Source organism: Hetaerina americana, unplaced genomic scaffold (assembly GCF_022747635.1).
Source record: "Hetaerina americana unplaced genomic scaffold, ioHetAmer1.1.p SCAF_11, whole genome shotgun sequence".
Lineage (NCBI taxonomy): Eukaryota > Metazoa > Arthropoda > Insecta > Odonata > Calopterygidae > Hetaerina > Hetaerina americana.
Window position 1 is genome coordinate 1,876,574 of NW_027286181.1, and position 25,978 is coordinate 1,902,551.

General features: G+C 40.6%; 1 protein-coding gene across 2 annotated transcripts in view; it reads left to right on the top strand.

Annotated features, from left to right (window-relative positions):
- The first annotated feature begins 20,020 nt into the window (after positions 1–20,020).
- LOC139700877 (protein FAM43A) overlaps positions 20,021–25,978 on the top strand; it is a 345,831-nt gene continuing 339,873 nt past the window's right edge. For both annotated transcript variants that reach the window (XM_071599313.1, XM_071599314.1), the window contains exon 1: positions 20,021–20,696. The gene's annotated coding sequence lies outside the window, so the exon portion shown is untranslated. The remainder of the gene's footprint in view (positions 20,697–25,978) is intronic.

A 25,978-nucleotide genomic window follows, 5' to 3' on the forward strand; every position in this document is an offset into this window, starting at 1 on the left:
AGAGAATAATTTTATATTTAATATCTTTATATTAAATATTTTGATATTAATTTTTATGTATATAATTGTTCGAGATTCTCTTTGAGCTTTACCATGGAGCAGTGCCATAGTCATTATTTATTAATAAGCGCCTATTTTCCTTTTCAAGAAGTTCTCTCGGGTTTCCCACCGGGTCAGGTTGCAGTACACCGACGTTTCGAAGGCTGACTCTGTCATCGTCTTCAGATGTCAGTCAGCCTTCGAAACGTCGGTGTACTGCAACCTGACCCGGTGGGAAACCCGAGAGAACTTCTTGAATACCATACGCGGGGAAAACCTGAGATCCTTCACGCCTATTTTCCTCTTTGGATTTGCATGGTCTTTCGGCACGAATTGTGCCAGCATTTTATATGCCATTAGGAGAATATGGTAAATATTTACGCTCGGTATTCCTTATATTTCTTCGTTGTAAAAAGAAAAGTAGAAGAAAGGGACTTTTTACGTACTCCATGGCATAATCAACCTTGCTGGCACCCCTTAAAGGGCGCCGTCCCTCGTCCCTGCCCTCCAGTCTTCTCGGTCCTTTCCTCTCAACCGTCACCTCAGCAACCCCAGCATTCTTTAAATGTCCCCCATGTCTTCCGACGATTGTTTTCTTGGTCATTCCAGTTTTCTCCTTTCACCCGGTTTGTCAATCAGAATCTTCTTCACTGCCCTTCATCCTCCATATTAGTCCCTGCCGCTAAATTCGTCCGGATTTTTTTCTGTCACTGCATCTGGTTCATTCTAGTGGTTTTATATCTCCTAAATCATTCTAATCCAACAAGACTCTATTATTTCTCTTGCATTGAACGGTACATCTTATTTTAAGATTTTTCTTTGCAATCTTCTCAGTAGTTCCTCATTACTTATAACTTTCGTCCATTTATACTGGTGTTTCGTAAAACAAGCTGTGACCACATGCTATTCGAATTTTCGTGTCACCCGATGAAATAAAAGAGTTCGCAAACGATTTCGCCAGGGTAAGGAAAATGCCAAGATGAAAATGAACAATCCTCATTTTGGTCATATGAGTTAATAAGATTCTCGTCAGACATATCGATAAATATTATGAATTTAGTGGTCTAAATGAAAACACATGGTACACAAGGGAAATAGAGTTGGAAACTGTTTCCAGGCTTACCCTGAGGAATACTTCCATCTTGATAAATTTAGCACACAAAAACACCGCCATTGCGCATTGAGTAATTGTTCACTTGACCATGGTTTTCGCTGCCCTGCAGCATCAACAGCTGAAATATACATTGGGTTGTAGTACACATACTATTTCCACCCTATTTTTCAGTGCTTGAATTTCTATATTTAGTGCTCGTAGCTCAATATATAGTCGACCTAATAATGCTTCAGGTCAGCAAAACCATTGCGGTGTGATTGAATTGTTAATGTGTAAATGCAGTGTTTTTTTTTGTTTTCTATTCTTAAATTAGTCCATGTTATTGTGTTCCCGATATTTAGAAGGCGTGAGATTTGCTGCGAGTCGAGTCGCATCCTTCGAAATCAGGCATTGGGCACCACCGCTTGATTGCTGATGGCTGCGAATACCGACGACGCACGTGCCAACTCGTCCGGCAGGCAGCCTTCCAGTCCATCGTGTGTTTCGAACGATGCTTCCTTCCCTCCCCTGTCTACGAAAGTGCCACCAGTCCTCTCAACCATTTCCCCTCGAGGCGTATGTTTTGGGGTCCCGATGGGAATTGCGGAAATGGGGGGGAAAGGTCAGAGCACTCCGCATTCGCCAAAAACGGGCAAATACTACATGAAAGAAAAAAAAAGGCAAACAGCTTCCTCTTTAAGTGGACGCAGCACGATAGTTTAATGTTCGCACGGTTTCGGAGGTTGTCGCTGCACTTTCGAAAACGGCTTATCACCGTAAATGGACGGCCCTCACCCGCGGAATCACTTCTGCCTTTTTCGACCGCCTCAGATATTTTTTCTCTCTTCGATCCTCTCACCTTTTGCGAAAGCGGTGGCGACTTTTCCTTCTCGCTAATCTTTTTCTCCAGGAGAGCAAACAGGAATCGAGAGTGCGGGTAATGGGCGCTTTTTGAGTTATTCCGGGGTCGCTCTGAAAAAAATAGCTTAAGCTGTTATTAAAATATATATGAAAAGGTGTGCGGTTCAACCAGAAAAAATAGCATTTGAGTTTCCTCAATAAAATACCTCCGCTCTTAAGTTGGCCTTGTATTGGTGAACAGCCCTTCACATCAGGAACAAAGTTGTATGGAAATAGAAAATTAAATGCCTCCATTCTTGAGAAATATTGTCGATGAGGAAATGGTATGTTGTCGTTCCAGGATTAATAAATTGGTAGACGGATATCTGTAATTCGGGTTTCCTCTATTTACTTATCAGTGGTGTGAAAATCCGAATGCGTGGAGTGCAGCGGCCTTTTTAAAATTATCAATGATCCCCATAACGACCATGCCTAAGGGAATAATTACTTCTTCGTCAATTCACCAAATAAAATATGACTATTTTGAGGAAGAATAAATTTGCAAATTTATAATTTTGAATTAACTTTATTTCAGCAATTTATTTCGGCATTTCGTTCTCTAAAACCTAATGATGACTAGGTTATAATGCGTTTTGGAATGAATTAATTTTAAAGGTTGTCCATTGCAAAGTCATCTTCCACTACATATATCACAACTGGAATGAACCTTGGAGAACAAAATAATATTAAATTCCCTTCCCTTTCTATATTAAGGCTATGATGCATTTAATATTACCGTACATTTTAATGATATCAGCAGTTTAAGTCCATTCATGCGTGGTTAGGTTTATCCGGTTTCCGCGTTAGCATTTCAACGGTCAATGTTCTAGCTGGAATATTGGTATGGTAAAGTCTTCTCCAGGTTATGGTACGGTCATATTTTAATATAATTTTTTTTCGTAGCCTGCAAGCCACCGCTAGGGTGTGTGGCAGAGGGTAAAAACTCACTAGATTAATTATGACCAGAATATTTTTACCCCTACAGCGGCCGGACAATATTATTCTGATCTTTTATCGTTCGTGGAACAAATGACATCTTAAACCTATCTGCTCTGCACTTAATCTCTCTAATTTTACTGACATGATCTCTCCTACCATAGAACTATGGAAGTAATAATACATTTCGGCATCATTGCCAAAGAGACATCCTTCCAATTTATGTATGGGATTCAATCTTTATTTTAACCTTCGCTCCGCGAGTGATTCCCAGCCTAGTTCCTCTAATAATTTGGATACGCTACTAACTTTATCATAACAACGCTCTACGAAACTAGGTCAGCTCAGACCTGAGTATGACGTCGATACGTCGAAGCTAGTTGTACCGAATAAAAGTTTAGTGGAAAGTTACATAGGTATTTTTTATTCGGTGAAGATATATTATATCTATATTTCTATTTTTATTTTCTGTTATTCTTTTTTATCTATTGTCTATATTTTTATTACACTATTATATAATAGATATATTATATATTTTTCCATCTATGATTGTTATCTACTTCTTGTATCATGGTATGATTATTTGTCGATGCCTGTGGAATGGACTCGATGTTGCTATTGATTCCACCCTTTATTATACTGTTTATGTTGCGATTTTATTCATATGGTTAATGGCTTTTTGTTGTGTTCCATTCTAGGCCTGCAGTGTTTGCAATCCAGTTTCCTTTCCACTGTAATCCCCGCCAAGGGTTGCTGGTTGTTTTCGGTGAGTTCATGTTTGTATGTTTTCTTCCCTTCTTTAATTTCAATGTTTTCGTTACTTACCTTATTTCGCGGCTTGGCCGGACCAATTCGTCCTTAGATCAGTGACTAGAGTTAATTCGTAAAACAAGAATAGGCTTTATTATGTATGTGAGCAGTTTCTTCATCACGGGGTCCTCTGGGGGCACGTCATTTTGCGGAGGCTTTGGACAAATACGATTTGATTTGGCGAGGCATAATAAACACTGAATTCGAAAATACGAACTGATGCAATTTAAAAGTCAGCACTTAAATAAATAATTAAGGACCGTTGAATTTCGCAATAGCAGTTTGCCGGAAAAAATAAGCCCTTATATAGAAATAATCCGAAACTATCGAATTTTGCTGCAGCCCTTTCAAATGTTCGAAGTGTCTGCTCAGCTGTCGGCTTGAATCATAATATACGTTTTCAATTGAAATTATAGGTAGAGAAAGAATGCGAAAGTTTAATTACAATTCCTAATTGAAGTGAATGAATTGAAAACTTAATTATGAGGGAAAAATATGCTGTCATCTAAGCGTGAAAAAAATGCTTTTTTTTTCAAAAAATCGATTTTTTTCGATATCATAAATTTCCAGAAAAGTGTATCCAAATCGTATATAGCCTATATTACATTGTGTATTTATGCAAAAAAATATAATCCCTTATTCCACACCGTATTGGCGTCATGTATCCACAAAAAACAATAATTGCCAGATTTCTATACACATATAATTTATTTTTCTCCGCTATCACTACATTTCAATGCTGTTCATCTAATTTTACCTTTAGCAATTATTTTTCCTGGAATGATGTGCTCGACGGTTTTGTTAATTGTTTTCATTTCGCAAAGTTATTCAAATGTTTCCATGGTAATTTATTTATCTCTGGATTTACTTTCCATTTTTATTTTTTATTCTCTTTCTCCCACCCCATAGGATATTTATGCGATCAAAATGTTTCAAATTCATGGGGAATGGTCTCACGCGTTCGTTAACGTACTTCACCCATGAGTTTAAAAGGTACGACGAGTTACGGAAAGAGGAATTCGGTTAGCATCAATGCAGAAATAATTGATGGCAGGAACTATATATAGTTTTAATTACGAACAGGATGTCACATATTATTTTCAAAACCTTCATGGAATGGGGCGAATTTCTATACTTCGCCATGCTGCAAATCCATTATTAAGCCCAATTCGGCGTTACTCTTCATTTTTATTTTTTTTAAATGAGAACGTTCCAGCCCCATCATCCAGCCCCTCTCCTCCGCCGATTATCGAGCCTTTTGCCGGAAAGGGTCCGGAAAGGGAATGGCGGGTGCTGGTGGGAAACCGCAGCAGTTGACGGTGCGATGACAATTACCGTGTGTGAAAATCGATGAATATATATTTTTTATTCGTGGCCCAAAAATACTTACTCATATAAACGAGTTGATATAACAGCGTTATCAGCATTCTTTGCTGGGCACTTTAACAGTGCAGTGCCACGTGCTCTCGTACTGCTTCCCAGGAGAATTCCGATGTCGACCTTTGTTTCCGTCCACGAACCGCCGAAGTATTTACCTCTCGGCTAGCGCATAAGATCTGGTCCCCTACAATAGGAATAAAATGGACTGAATTTTGCTATCCCTGGGTGAGATTGGGTCTCATGAGGCTTAGATATGAAAGCAATTTTCAATATGCCTCGCGGAAAGGCCATGAAGCATTTATCGAAATGATAGTTGCAATCTAAGTAGAATAATTAGCGATATGAAATCCTAATTTAGCTCAACATTGGTTTTGAGCCGATGGTCTTGACTCGTTCTCATTTTGAAGTATCTCCAAATGTAAGGGGCATTAAGTTGATTCATGCAAAACACAATAAACATTCCCGAAAAATATGCTAGGTGATACTCTCTTAGTACGTATAACCTTGCAGGTATATTTAGTATATCATTGAGTTTTTTTCTGAACCAACTTAAAGTTTCAGAGTAACGCTGTGATTCTAACAATTCTTGGCCAAGTTGCACTAGGAAGAAATCCAATCGCGCACCAAGATATGTTGTTATGATTGTACACATATTCATTAGCGATTAGCTGTTGTTTGATCGTAGTGTGAATTAAATATATGCAAGTTATCCAAGTAGTTTGCCGTTTACTTTGGATAACTTTGTTCTTACAAAATATCAAATAAATAACATTTATTAATAAACGCTTTTAAAAAGTTTTCCCCTGCTTCCACTCAGTGTACAACAAACACATTGCCGTATTTTGAGACATTCTAGAGCAAATTACCCAGCGTACACTGAATTGTGACATGGACAGAGTGATGACGCGAGCAATGTGTATTTTTATAGCGAACAATATAATTTTTTAATGTCTTATATCGTCTTTAAGAACACGAAGTGCGTTCACGTTTTGAGATCTCATTTTCTTCTGACAAAAGTTGCTTGCAATAAACAGTTGAACCTTTTCTTAGGTGCCTCTTATCATAATCTTCCTGGAGCGTATGTATTTTTCACTCAGTCGACGTCATGATCCCATGGGCGCCGAGAACGTTGCCGTATAGGAACCATTAGCCCACCTGAAAAACCGGCTGGTCAATGGCCAAGGCATCTTTGGCTCGTTGTCATACGAATCTCGACATTCTTTGAACTTTCGCATCCAAGAACGCGCATTTATCAAATCCACTACAGCAATACCGTATTCATTACCGCATTCAATTGACCATGAATTTCGATGGGTTTGAAGCCACGCAAGCGGGGAAGACATATTTACAATGTTATTCTCCAATAAACGACGCCATTTTAAGAATTAAAAACGTGTCTCACTCTAGCGTCAGCTATAGAAATCCTATGCACCGTACGGTGCTACCGTCTTATGTCATTTACTTATAAATAAGGCCTGTGTATTTAAACCTCAACCAAATACATATATTCTGTTCTCCCAGTCCCGAAAAAAAATTTGGTTACCTGAGAACTTGTCTTATGCTTCATGTCATCGACCCAAGTCATCAGTTCAATTTGAATTTCTATTGGCATCTATAATTTTTTCTTAGGTTGAATTTTGCTTCCACGGGAATTCATTTATTATATCTCCATTTTAATATTATGAATTTGTACTCTTAACCGTAGCTTCTTCTTTCGTGTAATTACTATTTTCACACCAGAAATAATAATGATGCAACCAATACAAAAAAATCACCGAGTATCTACTAATCATTTCCCTAGTATTTGCATATTGTGCATAAAAGCATTCGCATACTTGCATCAGTATTGGCAAAATGAGCAATTTTTTACCTCGAATTCAGCGTAATTAACGGAATGGAATTTTGCATGTCTGGTTTATTTTCTCACGTTTTCGACTCTTCATTTATTAGTTTGGTCAAAGGTCAATGAAAAGTAAAGGTCCTAATGGTAGAGGTGTGAGATGAGGGATAATCAAGTCTCCACGGGGAAATATCTAGCAAACGGGCGGAATTAAATTTTCTGCGCCCTCCATTCGCGCCCCCGTTTCCGTTTTTTAAACAAGTCAGGTGACGAGAAAGGCTAAAAATGATTGCTGGCTTGCGAATCGGGCGGAGAGAGGATAAAAAAATTAAGTAAACGCTCTCGAGACCTGCGACAAAGAGGGAGCGCAATGTGCGGGAATGACACAACCTGCGCCAACATGCTAGAACACTCGTCCATCCGGGTGAGCAAAATGTCAACACTCGGTTTGCTCGTGCTTCCGTGAGTGTCCCTCGCCCGCAAACAACATTACGCTCAACTTCACCGCGTCCTTTTAATGTTTTTCGTGAGACGCCACTTCCGAGCGTTGTACATTTTCGGTCATAAGCCGGTACATAAAACAAGTACTCGTGAAAAATTACATGTTTATGAGGAAGAAAATTACACCGTTCGTAACCGACGGTCGCCGCTACAGTTTTGTCCGAAATCGCTCATTATGTGTTCAATGTCTTTTTTGTTTAGACAATCACATTGTTCATTTGGCTTATCTTTGTTACCATTTGTTAGGCCGTTGAAAATGGAAAATAAGTTACTTTTCTCTATCGCAATGAGTTCACGTTGGACGTGGAAGTAAATGAAATGCCCACACGCCCAGAATTTCTGATATATCTTGTGAGGCGTCTTCAGGGACAATGGTAATTAGATAATTTGCTGTGAAAAATTACGGAGAGTTAGTATAAGTAATGACAAAAAAGCCGACCCCGGTGGCGGCGGGGTAACGTCCTCGTCTGCCATTCGAAGGGTCGCGGGTTCGATTCCCGCCTGGGTGAGTTTTCCTCCACCTAGGGCTTGGGTGTTTGTAAATGTGATCATTGTTATCGTTGTTAATAGTTCGATGTAAAGGCCAGAATGTGCTGTTTTCGGACTTATACTGAATAAATAAATAAAAAAATAAATAAAAATAAATGATAATACGACTTTTTTAGACTACAGCGATCGGATGCCTAAATTTATTTTTTTGGTGTTATATCATACTGTAAGTTGGAAAAAATGTTTTAAAAATTTATTTCAGTTATTGAGCCTTACATCTCTTAAAAACTTTCTTCTGTTTCCTTAATTTTAAATTGTAATGTGTGGCTCTCCAAAATCTTTTCGGCGTCAAGAGTAAACGCGAGAGCTCTGAACCTTTCTAAAAGCCATAGTTTCTCACTCTCTTTGTTTCTCGAGAGTCTTCATTCTCTTTTAATCCGATACAGGTATTACATTAATACAGCTACATTTTTTTGAAAATGTATAACTCCTTAATTAATAAATTATAATGAACCCCAATCATCCGCCGAGAATTTCCATTTTGTCTCAGTAGATTCCTAATACTCTCACTCTCCTTTTCGTATTCTAACCAATTCCTCACAGTTCATTAAAATAGACCAATCTTAGTTCTCAGTCGAAAGTAGACTCACTTTACCCTTTAATTTGTGTATATCTGCAACTACTAACAAATTAGTTATTCTTTCTGTTTTTATTACTAACCACTTCTTTCGTAAACATCTGATCTCGCTTGACAAGCAATATTTTTCGTAAATACGAAATTGACCTCCGGCGATTTGATTGGTTTACGTAGAAAGGTTTTTGGTCATTTCTGTAGTTCAGAAAACACCTTGTGATTTGTGTTTGTGTGTACGAACGGTATAGACAATTCCTCTTTGGTGAAGTAGATAATTGTGCGACTATGGGTTACGGTGGCAGGCTCGAATGTGCACAGATACATTTTATAAATAAACCTTATCCGGTATTTCATTAGTGAAAGTTTGCATAGCTCTTTACGAAAATATCTTCACAGTCATCAAGTTCTGATCTCACTAGGTTCAGCAAATTCATACCCCGGCACTTGAGAGAGAAAAAAAATGCGATGCAGACTTCCGTCTATTCTTCTCCGTTCGGTTACTCTTACCATGCTCATCTATTAATGCCCGTCACTTGCAATAATTATCTCCTCGTCGAGGGATATTGTGGAGCTAACCGGAGGCTAACCGACGGAGGAAGCATTTGGTATCCATAGTTTGGTCCAGGAAGTGCGTTACCGAGGATTTCATTTCCATAGATTTCAATTGAAAAGGCTTATGAGTTTTTGTCAAATTTCTGACTTCACCTGTATCTACATCAATACCCTGCTAGCCAACAAAAAGGTGTGTGGCAGGGGGTGCAGCACCAGGAGGAAAGGGTAAGGCATGAGGGTATTGAGGTTTTTATCAAAATGGGGGGGGAGGCGGGGGAACCTACAAAAAATATATGTATATGCATGTATAAATAAATATATATATATATTATATACATATATATAATACATATATAATATATATATATATATATATATATATATATATATATATGTATATATATATATAATATACATATATATATATATATATATATATATATGTATATATATATATAATATACATATATATATATATATATATATATATATATATATATATATATTTATATATATTATATACATAACCAAGCGCAGCCCCTACCTTGTAGGTTAATACTTATTGTGTCGAACTGACTCCTGGGGGATTTTGACTGCGAGCATTCTGGTCTCTTATCGTTCTTGGAAAAAATGATATATGGCCTTCGGCCTGAGGAGCATTTGAGTGCATATGGAAAAATGCAATAGCTCTAAGGTCGTCCTTTCATCGATGCACGGTCAGTATCACGCATCATCATCATCATGGGGCGTCCATACGAGATTAATCTGTCGCGGATCGCCAAACTAACCCATTGCCGGACAATATCTTCCTCTCTCCTTCACAGTGCCTTCCGCTGGCATCTTTCATCCCTTCCATCACGTTCCTATGGAGCGGAAAGCTCCATGATAAACGCCCATTTGCATTCGGTCACCGAATGAACAATGCAATGTTTGCCTTTTCGTTTGGATATACGGACCCAGCTTCAAGACATTTATTCATCTTTCTCTCCCGCCCATTCCACGAGAGGGTCCACTTCCAGGTCGCGTGAGATCAGTTCCATCGCTCTTTTTTTTCCCTCACACACGAGACGTGGTCTCCCGTCCTCATTCCCACCCACCCTTCCTTCCCGTCCTACTTTTTTACTCTTCCCTTTTTCAACCGACTGCAAAACCTTCCCTGGGAGTTCCCTCCCCACCCACCCGCTTCCCGGCGCACGCGCGAACGGTGACCCTCCACTATTTCTACCACCATCCCCCTCTGTTTCTCTACCCCCAGTCTCTCTGGACCACTCAGGGCTTGACGCTTGAAGAGCTTCGGCTTTTGATCTCGTCCGAACGTCGATGTTAGTCATGGTTACATCTCGTCTCCTCTTCCCCCACGGCGCACCTGGGCATCGCCGCATTTAAGGTCAAAGCCGACGGGGACATCGAGCACTTAGGGCAGCAATCCACCACTCCGCTCTCCAAAAGGTCGACAACGGCGAGTTTCGTTGGCACGGATCGTAGGGATGAATGACTTTAAGTTTTTGTCCGGTTCAATATTTAGGATTTACACTTGCAGAAAGTACTATTTTAAATGAAAATTAATCTAACCTTTGTGGTGCCCGTTTGAGGGAAGAACATAGGGTCCAGTCATTTGCGGGGAAATGATGACATAGGCAAACGTGGTGCTGATTTGCTGGAGAAGGGAAAAAAGAGCACAGGTGTCCGATTTCATTCATTCATTGTTTTTTTATGCTGAGAGCATATAGTTCTTATGTTTCTCGTGTGGATTGATCTGGGATGTCGGGCGATGTTATGGACAGAGAGAGGTGCGTCGAATGAACGTTATGATATGCAATCAATGCTATCATTTGGATAAATGATATCCATTGAGCAAAATAAAAAGGTGGTTAAATGTCTAGGATGTATTGAGCAGTAAAAGTATGCCTCAAAACGCACAAGACACATCTTAGACAAAGTGTAAACGTATCTACGGATTGAATATATCCGCGGATACGTTTACAATTTGTCTAATGTACATCTTCACGCGAGATTTGGTGAATATTTATGAGAGACAAAAAAGTGCACTTTTCCACGGATTTATTTGTAACGTACAAAGAAATCTGTGTAAAAGTGCAAACTTGTTTTTCTCATAGTTTCTACGGATGATTATGAAATACGTAAAACAGTTTATACATGCCCCTCCGCTATCAAGGTTCATAGTTTTGTTTCAGTTTCTTCTCCCCCAGCTGAGAAAAGATGAATTTACTTGTAAACAAACAAGTAATCTGATTAAAAAGTGCTAAACTACGAATAGGTACATACTATTCAATTCTAAATTACTATTATCTTAATGAGCAATTTTTTCTCTCATAAAACACGTCTGTGAAAGCAAAATTAACCATTGCGATTTTTTTAATGGAAAATGTGTTGATAAATGATGCTCAACGAATATAACTGCTGATTGTTTTGCATTTCTCTATCATTTCGGATTCCGCTGTATTATTCAAATTTTATCAAATTATAATAAAAATTGACGAAATTCTAATCTCCATAGATACTCAATATCTTGACTAAGAATATTTTTACAATTTTCATCGATCTTCTGTTCATGCCGCCACGAGCAAGATCGTGGAAAGGCGATAATAATTTAATTTCTCCGTTCTCCAGAAGTGATTGGTGCCGCCTCTTCGTTTCGGATGCATCCGATATCATTCTCGTGCATCGTTGTCGAGAGAGTATCGCAGCATCGAACAAGCTTGCTCCCCTCATCTTCCCCAGGTTAAAATATTCCTCTTGGGAACCGGCTGCGCATGCGCGAGTGCCGACTCATTCGCGTCGCCCTCTCCGTGAAGGGACGACTCCCTCCCTCCTTCCGACATGGAACACCTTTCTCCCTCCCCTGCCCGTGCCTTGTGTGGAGCATCGGCACGCGGGAGACGAGGTGGAGTGGGGAAACAAGGCCCGAGAAGCCCGCCATGCCCCGCATGTTTTTACTCCGTGCTTGTGTTCTCCGGCCACACTCGTTAGCGCCCCTCATGTGTATTTATTTTCCCTCTGCGACCCCCTTCATCATCGCCCGCGATAATTTCCTCTGGATTCCCATTCCCGCTCCCTTCTTCCCTTACCTTAAGCCCCCTCCCCACCTCCGAACCCTTTTCCCCTTCTGCCCCTATTCCCCCCCCCACACCCCCAACCCACCTGCTTACCACCGGAACGGCGAAAAAATTCATCACCGGTGGAAAGTTAGTGTTCGCGGATGCAGCGGACAGACCGGCGGAGTTGGATGTGCGCCGACGCTTGTTCACTTATTATTATTTTTTTTAATCTATCGCTTTCGTCATTCGAACTGACCTCCGTCACCGCAATGGCCCAAAAATTCGGCGGAAGAGGGAAATGATGCACACACGTTCGTTCTTTTTCTTTCTCTCTTCCCCGGGGATTTATATCTGCTCATGCGGATGTGTTTTTTACCTCTATGTTATCCTCCTCGTTATTTCTCCCGCGTTATTTTTCGGACGGGGTGGAGGGTGGGCGGTGGTGTTGCGACATTCAGTGTGCGTGTGTGAATTAATATGATCCTCTCCTCTTCTTCCCCTTCCCCCCCTCCCTATCTCCATCCTCTTTACCCTCCACGAAACAAATTTAATTGCGAACAAATTCACTGTCAATGCTCGTGGTTGAGTCCGTTGTCTTTATTTCGTGCTTGAGCTAATGAATACCACTGCCTCTGTCATAAATGTCCTGGGGTATTTTTCATTAAGTTTTGAGATGACAAATGTCCATTATCATAATTCTTCTTTGTTGTTTACTTACTCGTGTTCGCGTGAAAAACGTTTTTTGAGTGTCCCTATGCAAGGGGAGTGCGGCGAGGGGAGTATTATTACTGAGGGTTTTTGAAACAAAACATGTTATAGTACACAGCGTTATCTAATTGGACGCGAACACTTGTAATGCTTATAAAAGTGAAATGGAGAAATCGTACTCGTATTATTATTGCATATTTCTATTCGTTGGTCTATTTAAAAATGAAGAATTAGCGTTATTTCTTTTCTCATTGTGTTTTTGCTTGAATTAGGCCGGAAGGCATACCAAATGTCTTTGGCGATGATTTCCCCGAACGCTTTTTTCAAAAAACGGTAACGAAATTTGACAAAATCATCGCGACTGAATCAAAATTAAGACTTTTCACAAAAGGCGAAGGAGGCCTTCGACCGTAGAAAAGTTCGAAAACATCAATTTCAGTTTCTTTTCTCTCTGTTTTCTTGTCTGTGTTTAATCAGTCTGGTTTACATTTTTTTACTATACTTTATGATCTTGTTAGTTTCCGACGTCACCTGGTGAAAATTCTGCACGATTTGAATGAGAGGCAAAAACTTTGTGTTTCAAAAATCATGCTTTAATATGCACGACCAGGGTTTCGCCTTACGGCGACATCATCAGGGGTGGTTGGCTTCCTAGGTGCGTATTTTATTTTCTTAAGTGTGCTCATATTTGTTCCATTTTTTAAATCGCTCTCGGAAGAGTTTTCGACCGAATGGGTATTCGCGTAAGCCGCAGTCGCGTAAGAGCGGCGCCCTGAATATATTCACAGGGTGGCGGGGAAGGGGTACGAAAGGGTTTCAGGCACTCCTCATTCGTTTAGGATTCATGTGGGTCGTGTGGAGCATATATTGTAGTTATGGTGGGAGTCGTGGAGCATATATAGTAGGTCCTTATAGTGGCTTTCTCCTTGGTGGCTCCTAACCCTTAATTTGAATGTGCGACAGAATGGCTCTTTGAACCCGAGGGAATTGCCCGCATCCTCGAATAAAGGCTCGGTTGTCGACGAGGATGTTCTACTATCGTCATAGTCTGTAAAAGCCGGATTTAAATACTACTCAGTGAAATATGACCGATAAAAACAAGACTAATTTTGATTTTAAAAATCAAGAAATAGTTTATTCCAATATTTTATCATTCATCTACGTATTGCTTATATTTTCAATATGCGATGAGACATTTTAATATACTGTATGATCTTAGAGATTTGTAATTCCACAATGACTAAAAATTGTTCAACTTTAAGAGGTCTGAAGGAACTGTTGTGCAAACTTAAAAATAATAATTAATATTATAGTTTACTATAAGAGGTATACGTATCTCGGAAGTGTCTTGGGCCAAAAATGGTCAAAGTTGTAGGCATATAACGAGAATAATTGCGTTAGGCAAAGAAGCTTTCACGAGAAGGAGAAAATTGATGGCAGGCTCGTAGAGTAAGAATTTTAAGAAAATGCTCGTCAAAACTTCGCTATGGGGCGTAGCTATGTACGGCGCGGAAGCATGGTCACTGAAGCAGGTTGATGGGCGTGAATTGGAGGCTTTTGTAATATGGGTGTGGAGAAGGACGGAGAAGGTGAAGTGGACAGAAAGGAAAAATATTGAGTAAAAGCTAGGCATGCGAAGAGGGGAGGAAAGGGGATTTTTGAGAAATATCATAAGGAGATAGGAAAAAAGAATGCAAAGCATATTGATTGGCAGTGGGATGTTTAAGACTATAATAGAGGGGAGAAATTTGGACAAACGAGGAAACGGCAGGAATAGGATAGGGATGCTGGAAGGAATGAATGGAGGAAGGAGGTACACAGAGATGAAGAGGCGCTCGTTGCAGAGTTGGATGTCGGGTTGTATTGTCTTTGGAGAGACAAGATATTTATTTGGTAGTTGTGTCCATCCAAAATCTACCTTCACCGGTCGATTACCTATAGTAATGATATCAGAGGTTTATTTTTGAAACTCCCTGTAAATATTTTACTCACTGTAGTTAAATGTTATCCTTTGGTGTGTTTGAAATCAATAGAGATGTCTAAGAATAAAACTCTCTTTGCTGATAGGGATTACATTCATCATCGTGCAGTAAGTAGTTTAGTTTAGTTTTATTAGTAAATCCTACACAACCCTCTTTCGATAAAATTCGTGCGAAATGTGTCAAAAAGTCATCTGAGTGAGCAAATGATTAATTCACTTATCATAGTAATTATGGCTGATGATGTGTAAAAGGGGCGTTTATTTTACAGACTGTATTCTCCGCTAAACTCCATTTACGAGGCTACTCGGGTACCATTAATTACCCGAGAGTTTTGAGACCTACCACCGTGGTAATACGTGCTTATCGGTCGATGCCCTGTGCCGATACAAGAAGAATATATTTAAATGGATTGAATTTTTCAAGAATTGTGACCACATAGTGACTGCTTGAATTGTTGATGTAATTAAAAATTTTTAGTTAATTTTTCTGACAAAGGAAATACCGTCTCATTGGCTGAAAAAATAAAGAATTATTTCTTCCGTTTGGATTCATCCAATAAATATCGTGCCTGGGTTATCGTTCTTATACTGATTTTTTTTTGCACGGAACTATACTGGTATATTACCGTATTATCTTGCGTATACTTGGTAGACGTGAAGCAACATTAAATTTATATGACCCAAAGGTGAAGTTAATGGGATCATAATCGACTAAACTCATACGTGAACGCTTCAACGGAGTCATGCCTGTCGAAAATTCCTATCGAAGTTTCAAAAGCCGCAAATTCGACGTTAATATGTTGTTTGAAATTTCGCGAATAACATTTCTACGGCAATGAGAATGATGCATTGACTGAGCTATGAAGAGGAGGAGGAGGAGGCTGTGGTAAGCAAAGATTCTTTAGAAATGCAAGGCACATGTAAGGTCCTCGTTGCCGTCGACCAAACTGGGAAACATGCCTAATTTGTTCGACGTATTCACCTCAAAATGGATAGCTGTATGCGTTTGCGCATTGCCATTTCCAGCAGAGAAAGTTCCCAGGCTATCCTAGGCTATTTCAGCACCGTCGTCCCTGCCTAATTGCCTCATTGTGCAACTCCTGCTCCCGATCGAGCAAGAAGATCGAAACCAGGCCTCCCTTGATTTTCTTCTCTGAGTGGGTATCCATCGGCCCTGGAGCACGCCAAAGCTTCGACGGTTCATTGATTTGCCAAAGCAGGAATATAGCGGTGAAATAACAGTTGATGCTTACACTCCCTCTGAGTTAACATTGTCATATTTGTGGTAGCGGCGGGTTCTAATTTCTGAAAATGAAGCATATCCCGAAATGGTGAAAACTAATTTTACCGAGTGTTTTATTGCGTGCTACTCATTTCAGTTCCAATGAAAATCATGAGGTATAGGGGAACCGCGCATATACATCCCCTCCTCCACTCACTCCATCAACTCACTAAACCTCACACATCCCATCCCCATTTTGCTCTATATATGTATGGACACCACTGCGGGCTTAAATTATAGCGAAACTTGTCATACTTTATGGTATAAAATAACATTAATATTAACGCATATTTTAATGGAATCGTAATTGTCCTAATTGTAGGCATAGAAAATGGAACCTAATAGGTAAGTGGAAAGTGTTTCGATGTTAATGGTGAAACGCTTTTTGACCACAGCTCATTTTTTGTTTAGCCAAACCTCCAATCGGGTAAAAGTAAACAGTTTTACAATTTAAAGCATTTCATATATAAAAGATAGAAATGGCGTTTCTCTATTGTGTTAAAGAATAATTTATTGTTAAAACAAGATTGCCAACGACATTGCTTCTATAATGGCCAAAATTTTGGACATCAATTTTTTCCAACTCTGTCAAAGTATTTATGCCGTCAGTAACTTTTTTTCCGTAACTTTTTCTCCGTAACAGTGACTTTTTGACATTCAGGGAGTGCTAGGAAAAATAATCTTTCAATAGTTCCCATTGCCACGGTTTGACCCTGCGCCTCTTGCCGTATTGCAATCAGATAAGTTATAAAAGGGTTTTTGTATGAATTTACGTATACGCACTGTGGGTATAGGTTTACATAGATACGTTGATTTTGCATGTGGTTTTATTCTCTTTCACGAGTATTGACCTAACACCCGCCGCCACACGCCCTTGGGGCGGCTTGCGGGGCATTATATAGACGAAGATGTAGATTTAGATGAACGGTCTGGGCGATAGTAATCTGAAATTACTTCCTTTTTCTCCTAGGAACACCCTTTTGAGTACTCCGGGGCGACATGCACCTTATATGAAAGGTTCATTTTATGAATGAAAATTATTTCTATCCCTAAATTTAATTTTCCGATGGCATATTTTAAAGATTTTTTGTTTGAACCTTTTATTTTTTCTCTCGGTATTTAATCAACTAAATCAGTCATTCACATCAGAATTTAACTCTCGAATTCTATATGGCTCTCATATTTTTAGAAAATATTAAAGTTATTTCGATTTGAAACTTACCTATATCTAGCGAGCAAGAGCCATGCCCCATTTCGAGTCACGTAATTACGAAATCTGGTTCTCTTGGAACTTGCCTCAGCCTGACTCCTTCCGCAAACAATTAGATATTTCTTCCATCTTGTTAATTGAAATGAATTCTATATGAGATTTTTAAGGCAAGTACATCAGTAAATTTTTATAGTGATTTGAAGAGTTTTTGCACGTAATGCCTCGGTAATTTGTTCACGAATTACCGATAAATACTCAATTTTGCTGAGGGAATGCAAAGTTTCACACAATTTATACATTTTCACTGTTTAGAAAGTGAACATTTTATCCCCTCGGAATTTATTGGAATATTATTAAATATTACTATTTTCATGTACTATAGAAATTGATAAATTATGGAGAAAATTATTATTGTGTACAGTAGCTTATTAAATGTTATTTTTCCATGCAATGGAAAGGTTTCCAATGCTTATTTTATAATACCATTACCTTGTCGCATATCGCTTTGTAGAACTGAAAGTTGGTCTTTGAGTCAAGAAGATGAGCGTAAATTGGAAGGCTCTTGGAGACATGTGGAGAAGAATGCAGAAAATATTTTGAATACGGTAGGATGAGACAGAAAGCTGCCGGGTGAAATTCGAAGAAGGCAGAAAAATTGAGCTGAGAATATATTGCGAGTTGGTAGAATTTTGAAGACTGATAAAAGGACGATAGAAGTTGAAGAGGGGGTTATTGTAATGCTGTGGGTCAGGTTGTATTTTTTTTAAGGGAGACAAGGGACGCTGTCCCCCATAGCATAAGCTAGCTGCTCTACCGTTTGATAGCTGTTTTCATCCAAAACCTACCTAAACCGGTATATTACCGATAATAATAATTAGGGTAGCGGGATAGAGGAAGGCAGCGATTAAACTTTTAAAATAAGTCATTAAAGAAGGAATGTACAAAGAACTGAAGAGGAAATAATGTTGGGCAAACAAAGTTTAGTTCGCACGATATATAGAAGATACTTTCAGTCGTCAAGGACCGTCCGAAAGTTACTTTAAATTGATTGAAAATATTGAATGAATGCAAACGCTACCAGCCCCAGGCGCTAGAGTCGTCCATAATTTTTCTGCAGATCAATTTTGGTTATGTAAGCATTTCCAATAAATTACTTCATCACTCAGTGCTTAAAAATTCATTTGCCGTCAGGATGGATAAGAGTGTTAAACGAATCCAAATTGAGTAGAAATATGGACTCATGGGTAAGAGTGTAGGGGTAGGTGCTCGACTAGGGGTTGGTGGAAGGGATGATCTCACGGTTTCTCGATATCTGTCCGGAATACAATTATGTGCCTGAACTGTGACTCCTCCGAGGTATTGAGGATCTAAACTGGAGGAAATGCTAAAGGTTCCGAGGTGTGAGACTAATCCGTATTCTTAAAGAATTGATGTGTAATATCTACAAGTACAAAAGGAAAAATATTGCTCATATTAAAAAAAGAGGATCCGTTCACTTTGGAACTGACTTGGGTGCTTCCGTTCTTAACCGATGAGCGTTGGCTCTTTGATGACCGGTTGTTCGTCGACATTACCGTCCATGCCATCTGTTCCGTGGTCACGAACATGGAAACCATTTATAAAAATGGGTTCAGATACAAGCTGTATGCTTTTTAGGATATCGTGACTTTTTTAGAAACCGCAGACGGCCCGGGGAAAGGAGAATGCAGACCCTACCCTGAAGTGTGGATGATGCACGCACCTGAGGTGAGCTCCAGCCGTAACTATCGCGCCAAATTCAGAAACTCAGGTGGTTGTTTATGTTTTGATAGCATTAAGAGTGTTTAAAAAAGATATAACTACTCGTAAAAAGCATCACACAGAGTTAACTTATAGCTTAGTTCCACCACGGATACTAATATTTGGTTTCGTGTTGGCACTATTCTTTTTGGACGCAGTCAACCCTTAGCGTTCACCCCCTTCCTTGTCTGACTCCCTCTCCATGCACCTGCTACACGTCCGCCTCCGCGCAGTTGCGTTCCTAGCTGGGGGGGAAGAGCAGGAAAGCATGAGTCGTGGTCGTGGAGGGTAACCGTTGCCTCGACTCCCGTCCCTTGCAACCAAACAAACCGCCAAAACACTCCCTTCGACATTCCGCACCGCAAAGCCGCCGATTACACCCCAGTGCTCATTCATGCCGCCGTCGTTGTTGTGGAGGGGAGGCGGGGGGTGAGAAAAGGGGTGGCAGCGCCGCTGAAATTTCCCGCGGCCGTCTGCGGAAGCACGCCCTCCGCGACCTCAACACCCTCCGCTCTCCCTCTCTCGTCCCCCGCCGTTATCCCAACGAACCATTCCCCCCCCCCCTTAAACAGTCACCCACCCCTCCGGGTGCCTCCTCCCCTACCTCCGCTTTTTTACAACAGACCAAGCCGTCTCCCCTCTCCCGCCCGATATTTTCCCCGGTGATCCCCACTCCCTCCCTCGTTTCCTCCCACCCCTCCCTCCCGCCATCCCCTCCAGCTCTCTTCCCGGCGTTCCCTCCCCTTTACTCCAGCGCGGTCCCTTTGAGTCAGTTAGCGGCTGCGTGTGAACGGGGCAACAGCGCTGCTGGAGAGAAACGAGGGGCAGCACGTGTGATACGCCCGTAATCCCGACAGTATTTTTTAAATTTCTCCGCGCATACCTCTCCCCCCGCCGTGTCCAACCTGTCTCCCGAGAGAAGGTCGTCCCCGGCTCATCTTTCGCTTCATCATCTCCTCGCGAAACTGTCGCCGCCCACCGTTAATCACCAAAAACCCCAAGTGGACGTCAACACCAACTGGACAGACATCCGTCGCTTTCGAAGCATTCGCCGTTTTAAGTGCGTGTCCATCCGCGGGACTCGCCGTTGGATTCGCCGGGTAGGTGGCGTGGCATCCCGGGGGTGGGGGAAAGTAAACATTCCCCCCTTCGATCGAAAAGCAGGAGTCGAACGCACCTACGCGTCGTGTTTTGTTACGCCGGAGGTGGCCGTGCGTTGTCGCTGGTTCTTCTTACCGTGAGGAGGCTTTCGGCGGTGAAACACAGCTGACGGCCGGAGAGACGTTCTTCGCGTATCGTTTTTGTTTTCTCCTGCCGCGGGCGTCGACTCCGACGGCTCCCCTGCCGGCGTCCGAGTAGTCCGTGTGGTGTTGTGCTTTTTTCGGTCTCCTGGAGCCGAATCTCTCTTCCCCTCGGAAGCGGGTCCTTCCTTCTCCATAGGCGAAGGAAATCACCTCGGAGCGGGACTGATCGGCTGATTCGACCCTTCCGGCAGAGTGCAAGGTAAACAAGCGATACGTGTACACATCCAGTCGCTTCGGGCAAACCTCTTGCTCACGTGCGATGTTTGCTAGTTAGTTTTTGGAACGTTCCCTGGGACTTGCTGTAAAGGTCAGACACGAGAGCGATGTACGAGTCTTTAATTATAGAATATGAAATTATTTCTTTTGCGCAATAGACAAGGAGTTTTGCAAAATTTCGATCGGATAAGGGAGCCATTAAGTCATTGAGATCCTTAATATAGGAAAGCTTACTGCAAATAAATGGCGAAAAAAAATAAACGAGTAGTTTTGGCGATTTAAATGCAAAATCTTTTTTTTAACCCGGTGCCTCTATTTATTTAAATGACTGGGTGAGATTATTTTTTGCCTGAATATATATCGTCTCTTATATTTTGCACAGATTAAACGGAAAATGAAGTTGGTTCTAAGATTCCAATGCCAGAACAAAGTGGGTAATTAGCTTTCTTTCTTCTCCGAACTCATTTCATCGTCCTAAAATTTAAATTCTTAGTGATTTGTAATTGGGTAATGAAAGACAATTTTGAATCGATAGGAAGCGTGTTTGGGTGTAGAGTTGGGAACTAATTCTCAGCTAAATTTGGTGCACCGTTTGAAAATTCGACTAAATCTTTGAATTTGTTAGGAGGGTCTTTAGTTTGCCATATTCTAAAAATGTCATCGTGTCCTCGGAGAATTCAATCGCTATTTAGTTTTCATTAACGCAGCCGCAGTTGGCGGTTCATAATTTATGCTATTTGTCCTGTGGTTACCGTGTTGTACTTGTCAGTGAAAAGGGTGCGTGTGGAAAAGACCAGCGTAGGCTTTGCTGACGTTTGATAATAGCCGATGCAGATTTGTGGAATCCTTTCATTATTATGATTCGACGGGCTCACGGAAAGGTCATTCCAATTTTCGAGTTTGGTATACGAATGAAAGTATCCACGCTTGGATCGGAAAGTTATTTTATTTCGATCGTAAGTCTGCATCACCGTTAGCAAAACGTTCGCAAGAAGCCGCGACTCAACGACTCATTTCTAGACGTCATAACTCTTTTTAAGTGGCCATCACACGGCACCATCAAATGTGCAACCGAGTTACAGTTTAAGAATCATGGCTCCCGAAGAAATATTCCCTGTGGACATTCAGTACGCCACGGCCTCAGGATCCAAGTCAAGGTTCTCACTGAGTTAGAGAAGCCATTACGTTTTGAGGATCTTAGTAGAATAAGACATTCGCATCCGAGGCCACTTCCTAGATCCCGTCGCCCCATCGCGAGAGGCGATGAAACGAACTTTCGATCGGTCGAGAAGGAAGCCAAACGTTTTCGATGATTGTCAGCCCCCTCCCCCCCCCCCCCCAACGGTGATGGCCTCCGCCCTCCCCTTCACCGGCGAGATCAAGAAAGAGCCCATTGGGCCTTTAGTGGGAGGTTTTGGAGCCTCCCTTGCGGTTATAGTTCTTTCCTGAATGCGAAGTTGTGCATTCCTAAGCCCCCTCTCGGGACTCGTTTTAGAAGTCCCAGATGTAAATGCATTCCTGTGTCGTTCCATTTCCATGAGCGACTGACCCTCGTTCCCCCTTACCCGTCCGCTGTCACACGGTGACATAAACCCTTTTATTTTTTTCCAGTTAAGGTCAAATTTTGCATCAGTCACAGTTTATTTGCCTCCTTGAGTGTGAGAAGTTACATAAAATCCATCGTCGCTCACCCCGACAATGTTTCTTTGACAGTTTTTAATGCTGTGACCTGTCGCGGTGCATAACAATGAAGGCCTACGCGAAATCACGCTTTCCGACTAAAGAGGTCATATATGTTCTTTCCATGTGATGTTTTTTTTGCAATATGCTAAGTAGTATCGGAAAAATTAGGGAAGTGGAATTCGGTGAAGCCATCCCGGAGGGGCCACGGGATTCGAACTCAGGACGTTTAGTTTCGAAAAGCTCTTTATCGGTAAGACTTCCAATTACGATTGAAGGACTGCAGACAAGGATATTATGGAAAAATATCGTCGTTGATCATCTCTTGAATTCGTTAATTAATCCATTAAAGAATCTATACATTTTTATTACAGAGGGCGTAGTGTACAGGATAAGAATTTTCCCGATAGAGGGAAGGAGTGGTGGCTAAGGACATGTCAAATCGAGTTATTCAAGGTGCGGGCATTGATTCAGTCTTACACTCGAATCTTCAATCATTATTATTGTCTTTAGGTGTTTTCTAATTAATGCTCTCACGTTATTTCGCTTCGTTAAAGTTTAGTTTTAGAATTCAATTCATTTTACGCTGAATTTTAAACTTCAAATTCAGTCTCGGTTTTTCTTGTCTGAGTATTGATTCGGCGATGACTTACTAGAAATTAATATCACCTTATTTAAATGTATAATGTTTTTTGGTGATATTTATTGTTAAATATATGGTATGTATGCTTATCAACTTGGGCGAAGATTAGGTTAGCATTGGCCTCCAGAGAAAGTGTAGAAATGCAATTATCCGCTATGCAATTAACGGAGAAAACGTCCGTGGATTCGTCATCCTCGCGATATTACTATCTATATCGACCATTACATTTTTGAAATACATAATAGGATTTCGAAAACATCGTTCAGAAATGTTTATTCATATGAAGCGTAAACAACTTGCTAGCGTTTTAATTTCGCATGAAACCATGCTATATTTCATTTTAATGGAGCAGTCCTGAAAGGTACATCAATTCACGATATTATATGGTGCGTATTTTTTTTTTTAAGGTAATCTACCGGTTAAGGTAGGTTTTTGGATGGAAACAACTACCAAACAAATATTTTATTACTCCTAACAAAAAACAAAATCCTTCATCCTACTCTATATCAGGTCCCTCTTCATCTCTGAGTACTTTCTTCCTCCCTTCATCCCGTCCAACATCCCTATCCTGTTCCTTCCCTTTCCTCTTTTGTCCAACATTCTACCCTCTATCACAGTCTTCAACATCCCACTGCCGGTCAACACCCCCTTCATCCACTTTTCCTGCCTCCATAGGATTGCTCCCAACAAACCCCTCTCTTCGCCCACCATACCAAGTAATTCCTCATTTGTTTTCTTCTCTGTCCATTTCACGTTAAAAACACTATTGAGGAAGGCAACGGGAAACCACCTCAATTATCATTCCCAAGAAAAAATATGATGGTGCGTATATATAGGTATTAATATTTTTATGCTCCGTATAATTTTTTATATCCCCCAGATGTCTGAAATGTTTTATTATATTTTTGGTACCCATGCGTAAACAATACTTTTGTCTTTCCTTATGTTTTCATTTCCTATGGAATTCTTGTGTAGAAGCCACAGGCCGAGGTACACCATTAACAGATTTTGGTATTAGGGTAAAGTGCCAATAATAATTGTATTTTAACACTAATAATTCCCTCATTATATTCGTGAGATGCAATTTTTTAGACGAACGTAAAATTGAGGGAAGCCGATTAAAAGATTTAAAATAAAAATTGTATGCACCGGTAGAAATGCTTTTTACCAGGGTTAATCAAGTGAACTCCTTGAAAGTGCACTAAAATTGCCAAATTGTGCCCTACTGTCCTTTTAATTGGCTATGGTTTGATGAGTGACCCACAGTTAGCAGAATGAAGATGCCAGAGCGCAATAATATTGTGCGGCAGTGTTACTAGCAATGGCATCTGCATTTGCAACACGTACCTCAGAGGAACAGTTGTTTGTTGAGTTGTTAACAGGAGAAACTGAAATTTACCGATGGACGAAAGTGTCTGTGACTCCAAAAAGTTAACATGTGAACTAGGCGATTCCTAAAAAGCATTGCCTCTCTAAGAAACACCCCTTGACTATGTCAGACACACCAAGTATGGACACCACTGGCCTTAGTAGCAGTTAAATCCGTGGTATTTCTAGAGTTAGCCTGTACTTTCAAAGCCCTGGAATAACTCTGTTGCACATCATGGAGAATATGCATGAAAGTAATATAACAGAGTGTCTTTTGCATTCAATAAATTACGAGGTTAAATATATTAAATTTTCAAGGTTTGTCATTTGACTCTTCCTAGTAGAGTGGATGTGAGCATTTCTTCCACCATATTCAGTTATTATCGTAAAAGTATTATGAGGAAAGCGGATTGGGGTGGGGGGGATTCATTTTTGTTTTATTGGTTTATGAAAGCCATCGTAAGAAGATTTTATCTCTATTTTGGTGCGAGCGGTCCTGGAAGCTTAGTCCGGAATTCAGGGGGGAAATCTATGGCCCCAGGAGACCGGAGCCGCCGGTCCTGAGCGGGAATCCAGGGCGCGAACTTCTATCCATTCCCCAGACTCTTTCGCAGGAACAGGAAGTACGTAGGCATATGCAGGAGAGGGGAGTATTCCCATTGTAAATTACAGTCCGTTGGGGGAGCGGTATCTCGTGAGATTCTCCCGTTGCGCAACTCTTTCATCCAGGCGATCTAATATGTGGATCATGCAAAATAAGCGAGTGGAATGGTGTCGGCCGTGATAGCGCCGCTCCGTCCCGTAATTACGGCAAACGTGGTTGCCTGCCTCATACTTTCAGAAAGGGCAAGAGAGCAGAGTGCAATTTAGTTTCGAGGGGGTCACTGACGTAGATTTCCTGCAGGAATATTTTGTCATTCCTCATTCTACATGGACAAATGTATAATATTACGTAGGAGTGCTATTGCACGTAGCTATTATTATCTTTTACTTGAAAACGATAATACATGAACACTGTGTAACGATGCAAAATTTTTTTCCAAAAATTTCACTATTATAGCACATGTATGAAACGGTATGTTTAGTCATTATTTTTCGGCGATCGTTAAAACTTTTCATGCTTCTTAATTATCTTTTTCTTTATGCGTTCCAAAGAAAATGTAAGGTTGGTAAGAAATAGGTTCACTAAAACACGTTAATAGTGTCATGAGAGTATGATATTAGTACGTACTAATGCAATTCCTTTATTAGTTATTAAACGGCAGTCAACCGGTCTGAATTTTGATGGATTCAGACTAACCACTGCTGCACTTCTTAAGTCCCGTCCAATCACATATTCAATCAATGTTATTTTAACTCCGCATACCTTCTGACGCCTTTCATATTATCCATCACATATGATTTTTCTATCTTTCCTACGCTCAACTCTCTTAGTTTCACATTCTCCACTGTGTGTCACAGTCTTCAACATTCCCAAGTGTACAGTTTTTCTTCCTTTTTCGAATATTTGCCAATAACCATCTCTTATCCGCCATCATGCCTTGCAGTTTTTTATTTGTCTCTTTCCATCCGTT